This window comes from Ascaphus truei, chromosome 14 (genome assembly GCF_040206685.1).
Source record: "Ascaphus truei isolate aAscTru1 chromosome 14, aAscTru1.hap1, whole genome shotgun sequence".
Classification (NCBI taxonomy): Eukaryota; Metazoa; Chordata; class Amphibia; order Anura; family Ascaphidae; genus Ascaphus; species Ascaphus truei.
The window spans coordinates 17,011,399-17,026,403 of NC_134496.1; the positions used below are offsets into that span (position 1 = coordinate 17,011,399).

Sequence of the window (15,005 nt, forward strand, 5' to 3'; positions counted from 1 at the left end):
TTCATAAATAAGCTGCAATATTGTAATACTTTCAAAACACAGTTATATATGTTACTCTTCACGTGTCCTTCTGTTTCAGTTACCCTTCCCATAATACAATGCGCTGTATATGACAGAAACACATGTATTTTCCAGCAGTTTGCAGCCATTTCAATAGACAATAACACAGCTAGGGTTGGTAAACATAGATCCAGCTCCCGGGCGCAGGGATACGCATAGTGACACTAGACAGCACACAGTCTGACTCCAACCAGTATAGCAGGCCTTGTGGCGCAGTAGAGAATTCCACTGGTGCATTGATACAGTGCGCATGCACTGTGCTGCTCTACCACACACACCTTCTATTGTACCGTGCGCACGAGCAATAGATCACTCAATATAGTGAGTTTATAGGATTTCAGGCGTGTGGGGAGGTTGTTTATTTTCCAAATAAATGAATATAAAGATCACACCCCAAACTCTTATATTTTCTCATACCAAATCGTTATTTGCAATATTACCCATACAAATGACTTAACTGCTGTTAACCGAAATAATGCCTAATATCCCATTCTCTTCAGAATGAACTGTAGAAATAGTTCCATGTACCCCTGAGGTTTATCAATACCAACCACATGACTTCATGAAATAAAGCACAGTTCTAAGCAGTATAACTGATATAAACAATTATTTGCAAAATTAACCTCAACAACATTTGTACATAATACAGTGGTATTTGGTATTTGTATATAGGTCGATATGATTAATAAAATAGGGTAGATTAATTATCAGTTGTATGGGGATTAATACACACACACACACACACACACACACACACACACACAGTGGGACCGAAACGTTGGCTGCCCCGTCTTGTTAATACACTTATTACTGTCTCTTTGTTACCTGGATTTCCCTGGTTGCCCTGTACATGTTTCTATATGGGACGAGCATCTGCCTACATTTGAGAAACCGTGAGTGCAAACTATTTTTTCATTGATATATATATATATATATAGATATATATATATATATATATATATATATATATATATATATATATATATATATATATATATATATATATATATATATATATATATATATATATATATATATATATATATATATATATATATATATTAAACAGTTAATAAACAGTTAAACAGTTAATAAAATGCTTATCTCGTATCTGGCAGGGCTGCAGTTTTACTAACAGTCTGGTGTAAAATGTATCATGTGTTTGGATTCTCTGGAACTTTCCAGCAGAGTTGTGCATTGCAGATCTAAACTGAGCCAAATCCGTCAGTGTGGATATATGCGCAGTGAGACGGGAAATGATTGCTATATGCAGGTTATAATGCTGTTTTCTGCCATTTATAGCTGTTGACAACTAGTATCTGATATCTTTTACCCCACTGCACAAATTCACTAACACATTGATACATAGAGACATTGATACACATGCAGATTACAGACACACTGATACACATACAGGCACACATATACACATATTAACAAACAGGCACACTGATACACACAGTACAGAGACACACTGATACACACATATTAACATCCAGACACAGGCACACTGATACACACAAAGTACACAGACACTGTATACAGATGACTAGCATGCAGATATTATATATATATATATATATATATATATATATATATATATATATATATATATATATATATATATATATACAGTGTTCGACAAACCTATACATTTGCACGCCCCGGGCGAGTGGATTTAACATCGTGGCGAGCTCCTATTGGCCCAAGCAGCACACGTGTGGTACTAGGTGGCGAGTAGATTTTTTTGTTCGGCGAGTAGATTTTTGGGTGATTTGTCGACCACTGTATATATATATATATATATATATATATATATATATATATATATATATATATATATATATATATATACCAGTGCATATTTTTGTATATAGCGACAACAGTATACTCAACACTTTCCAAACTTACAATACATGAAAAAGTACTAACAGTTGGGATAAGAGCAGCAAGTGACACATAAAGCAAAGAGAGGTTCTGTCCCGAAGAGCTTACAGTCTACATACGTCATTCATTAACCCCATCACTATAAGGACCTGCTATATACAAATATTTCATATCTTGTAGTTAAACATTTCATGGTTTGCCCTTTTACGATTCCCTATAAAATTGGCTTTCCATCAAAGTGCTGTGAAGACGGATCTCTATTTTTGCAAAGTCTTATTGCATTATGAAAAGGTGCGGTTCAAATGTTCCTGCATCATCATGATGCTAAAAACACCGAGCTATTTTTAATGACTCTCCCCAGCCTACATATTAAGAATTACGTGTGTCGTTGTTTAAGGATTAAAGCGACATTATTTAATTAGAATTTCAGGGGAATTATACACGTTTTCATGTCCCTCCTGGAACATCACAGTGCATCCTGATCATGTCAAATGTCTGTTTAAGTTCTATTCCAATGTCCCTGATAACGTAGACACCCATAATTTCATGTATTTATGATGTGTGTGTTGAGACACCATTTGTATAATCCCTTAGCATTGTTCAGACATGACACATGATAAATGACTGTGTTTACATCACGTGGAGTGTAACACGTCAGGCCCCGCTGACGCATAGGCAATCAAGAATTTTTTCTGGAGGCCTCACTGTTGCTATAGCAACAAGGCTTCAATGGCCGATATCAGGGTTTTTTTTTAACCCAGCATTAAATTGTAAAATTCTGAGGATCTCTAACCCTCTCTCGTTTCACCCACCCGTCTCTCGTGTCTCTCCCCCCTGTTTCTCTTCCCCCCCCTCTCACACTCTCCCCTTTACACTCTCTCCCCCTCTCACACTCTTCCCTTACGCTCCCTCTCGCCCGCTCTCTATTACACACATGATTTTTTTATTTAATGGCGCTGCCGGCCCGCGGCACAAATCCCTACAGTGAAAACTGCAGAGAGCGCGTACGCTCTTCCCTTGGGGCCTGAGGTGTTGGGCCGATCCGAAGTTCCCTCTTCCTGTCAGCCGGAAGTTGAACGCGACTTCGGACGCCGACAGGAGCAGGGAGAGGAAGGATAGCAGTGACCGGGCGGCTGCTGCTGAGCTCAGGACCCGCCGGGTCACTGCTGCGTGGGGTGCCACCGCTGGGCCTGGGACCGCTGGGAGAGATGCCCCAGCTCTCCCCCCTGGTGGCCGCGGAACCCTTGAGGGGTAGAGAGGAAAGCACTGTTTTCTAAGTGATATTAGGGAAAGACAGGGTTGCAGACCTACCTGAGACATGCAAATGCACCACTAGTGGTAATTTTATTTACTGTAAAATAATATGAATAAGATTGTGGCTTTTTCACAACAAGTTACTGCTATTTTTTGATCGCTGTATCAAAACAAGAACTGCTCCCCTCTGCACAGGACCAGCGTGCTAAGGGTTAACACGTGCTTGTTCTTTGAATCGGCAACCCCACCCACTGGAATGTTCATGAGCCATGGGGACACAAAGAAAAGATCTTTTTGTTCACTCCAGCGTACATCTGCGTTGCCCCAAAGGCGCACAGCCTTTGGTGCAGCCGAAGGGCGTGAGCCTTTTGCTGCCCTTCGCCGATGTTAGTTGATGTTAAAGCTGCTCTATTTCTATCTGAAACTCACAAGCCCTTTATCCCCTGCACCCAATTTTCCTACTTTATCTGTCCATGAAATCTCTGTGAAGTGACTGTATAACCCTGTTCTTTTACTGTAACCATGTATTTTTATAACTCTATGCCCAGGACATACTTGAAAACGAGAGGTAACTCTCAATGTATTACTTCCTGGTAAAACATTTTTTATAAATAAATAAATAAATAAAACAATTCATTTTGTGGATGTGTGTTTTATTTTATTATTATTAATTTAGTAATTGGGCCCTCAAAAGTAATCTAATCATATTAAAAGCAAAGATTGGTCTTCTTTTGTTTACCCTTTGAGAGCTAATTTGCATGTCATTACCCAGAGCCACTGGCAGCAGTGGAATCATTGTATACTGAGAAATTATGGGGAAAAGCACGGTTGTTGACCTGTTTGAAACATGTGAATGTGCTCACAAGTGGTCTTTTTAATTGTTTATCTGGAAATTAATTACTTAATGGCCTCTGAATGGGGTTATTTTTGCCAGTCAAGTGTATAAGTGTATATTTTACCCTTAGCCCTCTGTAACCTTATTAGAGAGCCATTAAAGATAAGAGGGTGGAAGGGAGAACTGTGTAAACTCTGGCTGAACAGATAAAAGGGAGCAGCCAGAAGAAATCAAACCCCTCCCAAGTCTCAACTCACCAAGTTTACAAACTAACTTAAAACATGCTTTAAAAATACTTGGCATCGGATTTGGTTATGTCATGGTCATTAGTACACTTTGGTCCTAGAAAGGATTTCTCTTTGCAAATACTTAGGGTCTTATTCTAGCCGCGGACGTACAGGCCTTTTCCGTCCAGAAATTCCCATTGAAGAACAGGCCACTCCAGGGAATATAGAATGGCCCCATTACTGTGCATACCCTCTAACTGTACCCACTTGGCATGTTTTGGGCTCCTGTAAGACCAGCTGTACCTATTACACAGAACGTTTTTGTGTGTGTGGGGTAAGCCGTGTAGGTTACGGCGGTGAAGTTCAAACTCAGACCTCAAGGGCCACCAACAGGTCTGGTTTTAAGGATATCCTGACTTCAGCATAGGTGGCTCAATGGCTGAGCCACTGATTGAGCCACCTGTGCTGGAGCCAGGATATCCTTAAAACCGGACTTGTTGGTGGCCCTTGAGGGCAGAGTTTGAGCACCCCTGGCGTTATGAGACTTCCATAAGGATTGCTTGGAAGTACCTCCGTCTCGTACGAGTAGAGGTAATACAGTGGTACCTACTTTATACCCACTACGTGTTGGAGACTCGCAATGCGTAGAAGAGGGACAAAGATAGTAACACATATGGGACAGTCACAGTGAGAGGGGGCATATGAGACAGAAACAGCAGTGACAGAGAGAAGGGAACACAGATCGGAGGCAGTGACAGAGGGAAGGATCAGAGACTGGCAGTGACAGTGAGAAGAGCAGAGGGGACAGAGAAAAGGGACAGTCAGCGTGAGAAGAAGCAGAGGGGACAATGACAGAGAGTGACAGAGAAAAGGGACAGTCAGCGTGAGAAGAAGCAGAGGGAACACAGAGAGAGGGGACAATGACAGAGAAAAGGGACAGTCAGCGTGAGAAGAAGCAGAGGGGACAATGACAGAGAGTGACAGAGAAAAGGGACAGTCAGCGTGAGAAGAAGCAGAGGGAACACAGAGAGAGGGGACAATGACAGAGAAAAGGGACAGTCAGCGTGAGAAGAAGCAGAGGGAACACAGAGAGTGGACAATGACAGAGAAAAGGGACAGTCAGCGTGAGAAGAAGCAGAGGGAACACAGAGAGAGGGGACAGTGACAGAGAAAAGGGACAGTCAGCGTGAGAAGAAGCAGAGGGAACACAGAGAGAGGGGACAGTGACAGAGAAAAGGGACAGTCAGCGTGAGAAGAAGCAGAGGGAACACAGAGAGAGGGGACAGTGACAGAGAAAAGGGACAGTCAGCGTGAGAAGAAACAGAGGGAACTCAGAGAGAGGGGACAGTGACAGAGAAAAGGGACAGTCAGCGTGAGAAGAAGCAGAGGGAACACAGAGAGAGGGGACAGTGACAGAGAAAAGGGACAGTCAGCGTGAGAAGAAGCAGAGGGAACACAGAGAGAGGGGACATTGACAGAGAAAAGGGACAGTCAAAGTGAGAAGAAGCAGAGGGAACACAGAGAGAGGGGAGAGTGACAGAGAAAAGGGACAGTCAGCGTGAGAAGAAGCAGAGGGAACACAGAGAGAGGGGACAGTGACAGAGAAAAGGGACAGTCAAAGTGAGAAGAAGCAGATAGGACAGTGACTGAGAGGACAGTCCCCTCACTTCTAGAGCCCTAACACATCCCTGGCCTCTGAATAGGCTTGATATATTTCATGTGGTAAGAGGTTCATGATGTGTACACAGAGCTATATTGGGAACGTCTGCACCATGCACTCCCCATACTCTAAAAGGCATAGAGGCTTATTCTGTTAGCGCTTTACCGTGCAGATCGCTTGGTACAGCGCTAACGAAGCTTACAGAACAAGCCCCTATGCCTGTAAGGGTATTTGTGTTTTTAAGTATAGGGTATTACAAATAAATAAAACACATCGACAAAATGAATTGTTTTGAAACAGCGATCAAACAATAGTTGTGAAAAAGCCACAATCTTATCAATCATATTATATTACATAGGACTTTGAAGCCTCGTTCCTATAGCAACAGACAGCGAGGCCTACAGGAAAAATGTTGATTGTCAATGCGTCAGCGGGGCCTGACCTGTTACACTCCACGTGATGTAAACACAGTAATTTATCATGTGTCATAGCTGAACAATGCTAAGGGATTATACAAATGGTGTATCAACACACACATCATAAATACATGAAATTATGGGTGTCTACGTTATCAGGGACAGGCTCAGACAGTCCTGAGTTTTTATCTAATGTAAGGTGACCTCCTGACTACAAAGTATCAGGGACAGGATCACACAGTCCTGGGTTTATATCTAATATATGGTGACATCCTGACTGCAGAGTATCAGGGACAGGATCACACAGTCCTGGGTTTATATCTGAGGTTGCCACCTCTCCGGGTTTGTCCCGGAGACTTCGGGTTTGGCATACTCCTCTCCAGGCTACGGGTTGGTCCCTGAAATCTACGGGTGGGCGGGCTGGGCGGCAGTGGCGCGTACATTTTCTGTCGTCGGCGCGTGAATGAAGCAGGGGCCGGGCGGCAGAGGATGGCTGTGGTGCAGCGGTGCTGCTCCTACAGCTATGAGCGCGTGCCTCGCAGAACTCTGAGCGCATGCCTGCAGCATGGTCATGCACCGCTGTCAGCGCGTGCTGCTGGTACCCGTCAGCCCGCAGAGCATGCCCCAGATGCCGCTGTACAGCTCTAGCACCCGCAGCGGAGCCATCACCAACCGTCCCGCTTATTTCCTTTCAGTGTCCCCTGCAATCCGCTCCCCCTCACTTTCTTTTTACCGCCCGTACACAATACAAGCTGAGGTTAATCAGTTCTGTGTACGCGTTTCCCTCCCTCCTCCAAGTCATGTGATGCAAACCTTCTTCGTACTAGTGAAAGTCTGTTGCGTTGTGGCAATGTATTGCTGCTGCTGCTGCTGCTGCCGCCACCGCTAGTGATACAAGATGCTTTCCACAAACTTTACGTTTTGTGAGATTGTTATTCTCCTTACATGTAGTCTCATGTATAATCATCCTCTTCTTTCTTCCAGCTACTCGCTCTCCTCCATTCAGTATGACAGTGAGAGATGCCATCTTCCCACTGGCTCTTAATTCACGGCATATATAATAATATGGGCCTAGGTGTCGCCTCAACACCCATTTTGTCTTTCCATAGTTGTGAGTCTTTGTCAAATTAACTCAAGCAAAGTAAACTGAGAAATCATTGTAATACATTAATATTGATCAGCGACGACTGTTTTCAACAATTGTCATCAGCGTTAGTTATAAATAATAGAAATGATGTAAGTTAATATACAATTCCATATACCATTAACGCAGCAATAGTGCCCGCAACAGCAATGTCTCTTGGCATCTCCCCCTGCAACTACTGGCAATATGGCTGCGCTGCGTTGCCATGCCAACGGAAACATCACATGATGTAACAGCATCACGTGACACCCTTTGCCATGACAATGAGATGCTACATGATGTCACGATGTCATGCGATGCCACGTTGTCATGGTAACTTGACGTCGCGTGACGTTACATAGTGTCCCGTTGCCATGACAAAACAGTGTCATTTAAAAAAAAAAATCTCCAGGTTGGCCGTCAGTCGAAGGTGGCGACCCTGTTTATATTGAATGTAGGGCGCCATCTCACAACTGAACTTGTTTTGGGATTTCTCATAACAATCGTGATTTATTTTATTTGGGAAAGACAGGCAGTAACAGCTGATCTAAATCCTGCTTAGAAAGCACATTCATAGACTCGTTCAAGTCTCCTTTGTTAAATGGATTTCATTACAAAAGCACACAGGACACACCCCTCCCACATCCTGTTGGACACGATCTGCTCTGTTTGTTATCTCAGATCTGCAAAATGGCGCTTTACCAGATTTTAACACAGAGTTTTCTAAAACAACAGCGCCACTGCTTGGCTATCCTAATCTGCCTCGCTCTGTAATGTTAACTCCCCCTGTCTGAGGAGTACAGTATAACTCTGTAACTAAAATGTTTCACTAGATCTAAAATAATCGTGTTCAAAAATAAAACCAATACTACTCAGAATACCATTGGTATGTTCTGAAGGTGTGATCTAAATCAAGGGTTAGTGCTAATTATTAGTGTTAATATTGCTATTTAAGAAAACACTGCCTTAAATCATCATTATATTTAATTAAAGTGTACTGCGACCAGATATCACACGTACTCCATATAAAACCATCCCCCCACAAGAAAAAGTATTAAAAATATATTATGGGGTTATGTATTATAGGCCGAGATTCACTAAGCGCTGATACTGGATATCACGCATCAATCCCATATTAACTGCCATCGATTAAAACGTATCTTTTAATGGTTAATTCAAATAAAAGAGCAAAATCTCCCCCTTCCCCCCCCCCCCCAAAACAAGGAAACAAATCTATATGATAGAAAATCTAAATAACAATAATAGTTCAAATATATTCTAAAACATCTGATAGGCCGTGTGTTTAGTTTAATTGTATAACACCCTTTTTTGATTTAGGTAAAGGTATTATTGCTGTATCTTGTTCAATAAAGACAGCAATAGCCTGTGCAGCTTACGTGTTGCTTCATTGTATAGTCATAATTCAGTGACAGCAGCTGTGGTGTTACTTAGTAACGCTACAGCACCCACATACCTCCCCATGCTGTTTCCTCCTCTCTTTGGCCCAACCCCCAGGCTCCTGGCCGGCCGTAATACCCAGAAGCAGCCAATCAGGATGGAGGAAGCTGCCCAGCCCCCTAGCAACAGCCCTGCTCTCACTCTGCTCGGGGAAATCCCATGGCCCCCCCAAGCCGATCAGGTCACTATGTCCAGAGAGGTAATACCGGACACATACATGTCCAGTATTACCTCTAATGTTTTACTGGACAGCGTGTCCAAATACAGGAGAGTCCGGTTCAACACTGGACACCTGGGAGCCTCTCTGTATCCTATCCAGGGTTTGTGGAACTTTGTTGCGAACTGTAAAAGTCGCTTATGACAGCATACTTAACACACACAGTCTGCTACTTATGGTTGTTACATGTTAGCCAGATAATAACTCTACTTACTGGCTTTAATTGTACAAATAAGCAGTACAAAGACTAAAATAAGTATTATTAAGGATGTTTTGATATCCAATTGTGCGGATCAAGAAGATTGAAATATGTGTATTTTTTGCGTGTTTAAACTGTGATACATAATTAAATATGAGTGTTTACTCTCTATACAGTGGCAGGATATTAAGGAGGGTATAACTAGGCAGTGATGATGGTAGCATGATGTTACCAGTTGTCCTATTTAATACATTATAATAGGTCACTTGCTGTTGTGACATGTTTAAGGGGTCAGTCCCTCCTAGGAGCAAAGTGTGGGTGGTGGGGAGAGGTGTGACAACCCCAAAATAGTATCTGTATGAACCTCAGGAACATTTCCACCCCCAAGCCCCCTCCTGAAATATCACCCGTTCTGTGTAAGAGGGGCCAGCGAAATGTTAGGGGTTCTGGGACTTAATAAGGTTACATTGTATGTATGCATGCATGTCTTTATTTATATAGTGCTATTAATGTAATAATAATTAATAATAGTTATACACGTGACAATCATATAAATAACAAATAATTCAAATAACACATCATGAGAATAAGTGCTTAAGACTTAAAAATGTACATTTAGGAAGAGCTCCTAAGAGCTTACAATCTAATTGGTAGGTAGACAGGACGTACAGAGACAGTAGGAGAGCGTTCTGGTAAGTGCGTCTGCAAGGGGCCAAGCTTTATGTATCAGGTGTATAGTATTAGCCGCGTAGCTACTCATATGCTTCGTTAAGCAAGTGTGTTTTAAGATGGGTCTTAAAGGTGGAGAGAGGGTGCTAGTCGAGTATTGAGGGGAAGGCATTCCAGAGGTGTGGGGCAGTCAGTCAGAAAGGTTTAACACGGGAGGGGGCTTTGGATAGAAATGGGGTAGAGAGAAGACATCCTTGAGAAGAACGCTGATAGCGAGAAATTAGGGCTGAGATGTAAGGAGGGGCAGAAGAGTGTAAAGCTTTAAAAGAGAGGAGGAGAATTGATTGTGAGATGTGGGATTTGATAGGAAGCCAGGAGAGGGATTTCAGCAGGGGAGACGCTGAGACAGACTTAGGCCGTGTTCAGGGTGGCTGCTACGCGACGCGCGCGCGCCCGTCGCTATTTCAGGTTGTTCGGTGGGAGTGTTCAAACTGAAAAGTGCAGCGTTGACACTGCTACATTTTTGCAGCTACAACCAGAAATTATATTGGGGGCGGCAGTCGCGTCACGTTAACTGGTTCAGCGAACCAGCTCCGTTACACGTTCGCCCCGCCCCCAAACGCCGCGACCCGACTCCTGCAGCCTGAACACAGATCGCTGGGCTGCAGGAGGGGGGGAAGGGGGGGCACGCACGGACCCTCACGTCCGTAGCAGCCACCCTGAACTCGGCCCTAGGAAAGAGTAGAGTGATTCTGGCAGTGTTCTGTTACTGTTCCCTGTTATCTCTTTTCTGTTCCTTCTACCTGTGACTGTCCCCTATCTCCTCCTATTCTCAGTCACTGTCCCCTATCGCCTCCTATTCTCAGTCACTGCCCATTCTCTGTGTATGCGGCTATGATTCACACTGCAGTACCGCACCCTAATAAATAAACTGGACTCAACCAGTCAAACCCGGTTAGAAACATTCCTATTCGCCGCCTTGCCCCCGTCCTCCATATCCCTACGCCCTGTTTACTGTCGGACATTTTGTTTTGGTCTCCTGAGTCATTGCAACAAAATGTCCGCGTCTGTCACAAAACCTTCAATGTGTCAGAGATTAGACATGTATTATATACATAGGATGTTTATGGCCAGGAGATGTATTTATAAGGACCAACAGTTCAATACCAATAAACAAGGAGAAGACAAACTACACATATCTATATATAAAAAAACCTGCATAAATACATGTATATCTATATATAACAAACTGCATAAATACGCACAAATATAAAACAAACTGTACATAAATACATTTATCTAAATATAACTACATAAATACACTTATATATATATAACAAACTGTGCATAAATACACGTGTGTGTATATATATATATACACACATACAAAAAACAAACTGCATAAATAGACGTGTAGATATATAAAACAAACTGTGCATAAATACACATATCTATATCTAACCACACACACACACACACAATCCTTTTCCCCATAATTACGTAACTTCACTTTATAAACAAACTATTTAATCAGATAAAAAGTATTTAGAAGTACAAAACAACAAGAGAGACTACTTTTTTTTTTTTTTTCCACAGGCTGCGGAGGAACACATGATGTAATGGGGTTATTCACCTACGTACGTCACCACCCTCCGAGGTTATAAATACGCAGCCTCCACAAAGCACAGCATAGTTCGGCGACGACACAGCGAGAAGAAGATCTGCGCAGACTGACCCTGCGGCGCCAACCGACCCAGTCGTCACAAAGCTTCGATGTAACGCGTTATTTCTTGTATATTCTGCTTTGTCAGGTACTTTACACGCTCCGTTCTCACATTTAAAGCTTTTTTGAGCTATTTATGTTTTAGCTGCGCCACCGCCAAACCCAATCTGGCTCATTCTAAGAGATTACAGATCGTTCATTTTTAATCCACGTTTTGAGTTTCTCCTAGTTTCGTGTATGTGGAGAAATATTTTTATATATGTTACTTAAGTCCCGCCCGTGTATTTAAATATGTATGGAGTTACGTTAGTCTGTTATTTAGTCTCTAGCTGTATTCAGTTACATTTATTGTTCCTATTTTACAAATAGTTTTCGATGCATATAACTGCGGGCTTCGTTAAAAAAATATTTCCCCAGGGAAAGGCCTGTAACAAATAGCGCATCTCCCACCTTTTTATAAGCGTGTAGTACTGGGAAAGCTGCCACCTCGCCTGTATAACGCTGCCCGGCCAGTAATAATTTCACCGACAAAAATAATTTGTGTTACAATCTGAATATAAAGCTGGAGATGTCCCCGACAGGAGTGTATTGTTAAAGATGGCCGCCGTCTGCCTCCTATGGGGCGTGGCCTGAAGCCACTGGCGGCCATGTTTGTAGTGGGCGCAGAGACGCCAGGTCTTATGGGTAATAGGCCGTTAATATGCAAATGAGGACCGATGTAATGGAATAACGGTTACTTCATTCATTTTAATATAATTCGTTATTTTATTTCTGGGAGAAGCCTGAGTTTAATGTAATGTTTTGATATATATATATATTATTGGCTTTAAACATACTGGTGGCAATATTATTATGTTTCTACATTGACTTGCCAACCTATGGTATATTAAACTGTAGAATTATATATATTTATTACGTTCAATAGTTTTATAATTTTAACTCCTTTTTGGCCCAGATTTGTCTTTGAAATCCCAGATAGTGATGTTTTGTTAGCTTATAGGTAGGTGATAATATAATGACATGAGGGAAATCCCCCAGAAGCTTTAAATCCGGAGGCGGGTTACATGGGAGAGTGGCGCAGCAGGAGGTGTGTGTAAGGAGCGTTAAAGTGCCTGATAAATGTCACATTTCTGCCGGTGAACGAGTTTCCTGCCAAAGTGATCTCCAACCAACCGGCCTCAGGATCATTTCCAATGTGAGGACTCGCTGACTTTTCTGTGACCCCCAAAGTTACTGGCCAGGAAGGGGCTTCCCACGCGCAGGAGAGAGACCATGAGACCAGCCCGCGGGTTCCTGGGACCCTCTCCAGAGGAGATACTACAGTGTGTAATAACTGGTCTGTGTGGGGCCCCTGGCTCTATAGTGTGCTGGTAACTGCGGTATATCACATACACTAGTGGGTAGGTGACCATCGCTGTGATCTCACAACCTGTGCCGGCCTCGTGGCTCACACCTGTAATAATTAATAACATTTGATGTAACTTTTTATTCTCTGTCCCTGCAGGTGCATTGGTATCTTGCTGTATTTCCCCCTCTGATTTTTTTTATTATATATATATATATATATATATATATACCATACACCCTCCTCATCCCCAATCCCCCATCCCATTAAGAGAAATCCATCTTCCCAGGAGTCGGATAACCATGCAGCCATTTTGTTTTTCTGCTCTTAGTCAGTGGATAGCTTCTCATAGGGGATAACATCGGCACCTGGGAAGATTCAGCGCCCTCTGGTGGCCAGGTGTCCATCACGACCCTTTGGTAAGCACGTAAGCCGCCCTCTTGTGAGGCCAAAGATATACCCAGCAGAGACCTCCTGTAGGCACCTGTATGGCTGCCCTTTGGTAAGCATGTTCTCCCAGCCGGGGCAAAGGCTCCCCCATTCCTCTAACCCTATAAGGAAGCTTTTGGGATGAGAATACCCACATACAAGTAATGTTTACACAGCCTACATTGAGGAGCTGTACTGTAGTTACTGCTTTAATAACTACCTTTATTCATACATTTAATTTAGTTGTCCGAATTCTTTTCCCATAGACTTCCCATGTTTTACAAACTGCATTTTTAAGCCGTTACTATCAAGGTTTTTTTCTGACCTAAAGTAGAAAAATCCAAGATAAACTATTTTGTTAATGGACTAAGTCACCAAAAACCTCCCGTTAGTGTTAATATTTCACGCCCTGCCTTATTGCATCAACCACTTATATCCGAATAGTCTGTGTATTGTGACAGGTTGTAATTTTTTTTTTTTTAATCTAATTTTTTTGACGTAAACATTTTGGTGCTAACGCGAAGTCCATGTCTTAGAAAAAACGTTTATTTTAAAATTGTAACCTGTATGGTTATTTGAATTTCTTCCTAGGTAGTTGTATCTTTATGCTACAGAATCAGGTGTTACTCATGGCTCAGGTGATTCCTTCTGCAAATGCATTGCTAGAGATTTATTTCCAAGTAAGACATTTCCTGGGTATGTTTCGCATTTTGTTAAATGTTTTATACTTCACTGTATTTATTTTACCGCTGCCATCTTTAACTGTTGTGAAACGTTAACTGTTGTAAAATAAAATGATCTGTTTATTACTTACATAAAATATTTTGTGGCATGTCTGTTTCAATGTCTCATTGCTTGGGATCAGTTGCAAACTTTCTAGTCGTTATTTTTCAGATGAGCGTGACCAGTTCCCTAAACAGTGTCATTCAAATCCTCAACTTCTAAGCCTGGTGCAGAGTTCCTGTAACTACTAAGTACACTACTTTGGTTCTCATGTTGGGAAACATGACTTTACCAGGGTAACACAATGGATGTCATACATTTTTAATCATCACTCGTGATACAGTGTCAGGCCCTCAATTCCGGACCCTCTCACTACAACGTTACAAAGCCTCAAGTAGAGGACGAGTCTAGTCCAGTGTCTGAAAGTTGTTTGGTTTTCATTTCCTTTGGACAGGTTTCTCGTCCTCAGTGGAGGAGGTGAAAAGTGAGATGAACAGGATCAATCACTGACAGATAAGTCTATAAAAGGTCCACAATCCTGCATGTGCAATACACCACACTCACCAAGTTTCATGCATTGCAGAGATGTTTCACACACCGTATCCATCATGTTATGCAGAAATCCTCTTAGTATCCTGTATGGAAACACCCGGTGGTGATGGAAGGGGATCTCTGGGTTTCCTCTCACTGTAATAAAGTAGTTTGGCAGTGTTTGGCCCTATAGTTGACAAGGTTAGTAACTATTGACCAGAATGGACAGAGTTCCAAAACTCTGGGCTT

The 15,005-nt window shown here is 42.4% G+C and overlaps 1 long non-coding RNA gene across 1 annotated transcript; it reads left to right on the forward strand.

Moving 5' to 3' along the window:
- Window positions 1–269: 269 nt before the first annotated feature.
- Window positions 270–14,334, forward strand: LOC142465689 (uncharacterized). Its single transcript, XR_012787946.1, has 2 exons — window positions 270–953; window positions 11,602–14,334. It is a non-coding gene; the product is annotated as an uncharacterized LOC142465689 (long non-coding RNA).
- The last annotated feature ends 671 nt before the right edge of the window (window positions 14,335–15,005 follow it).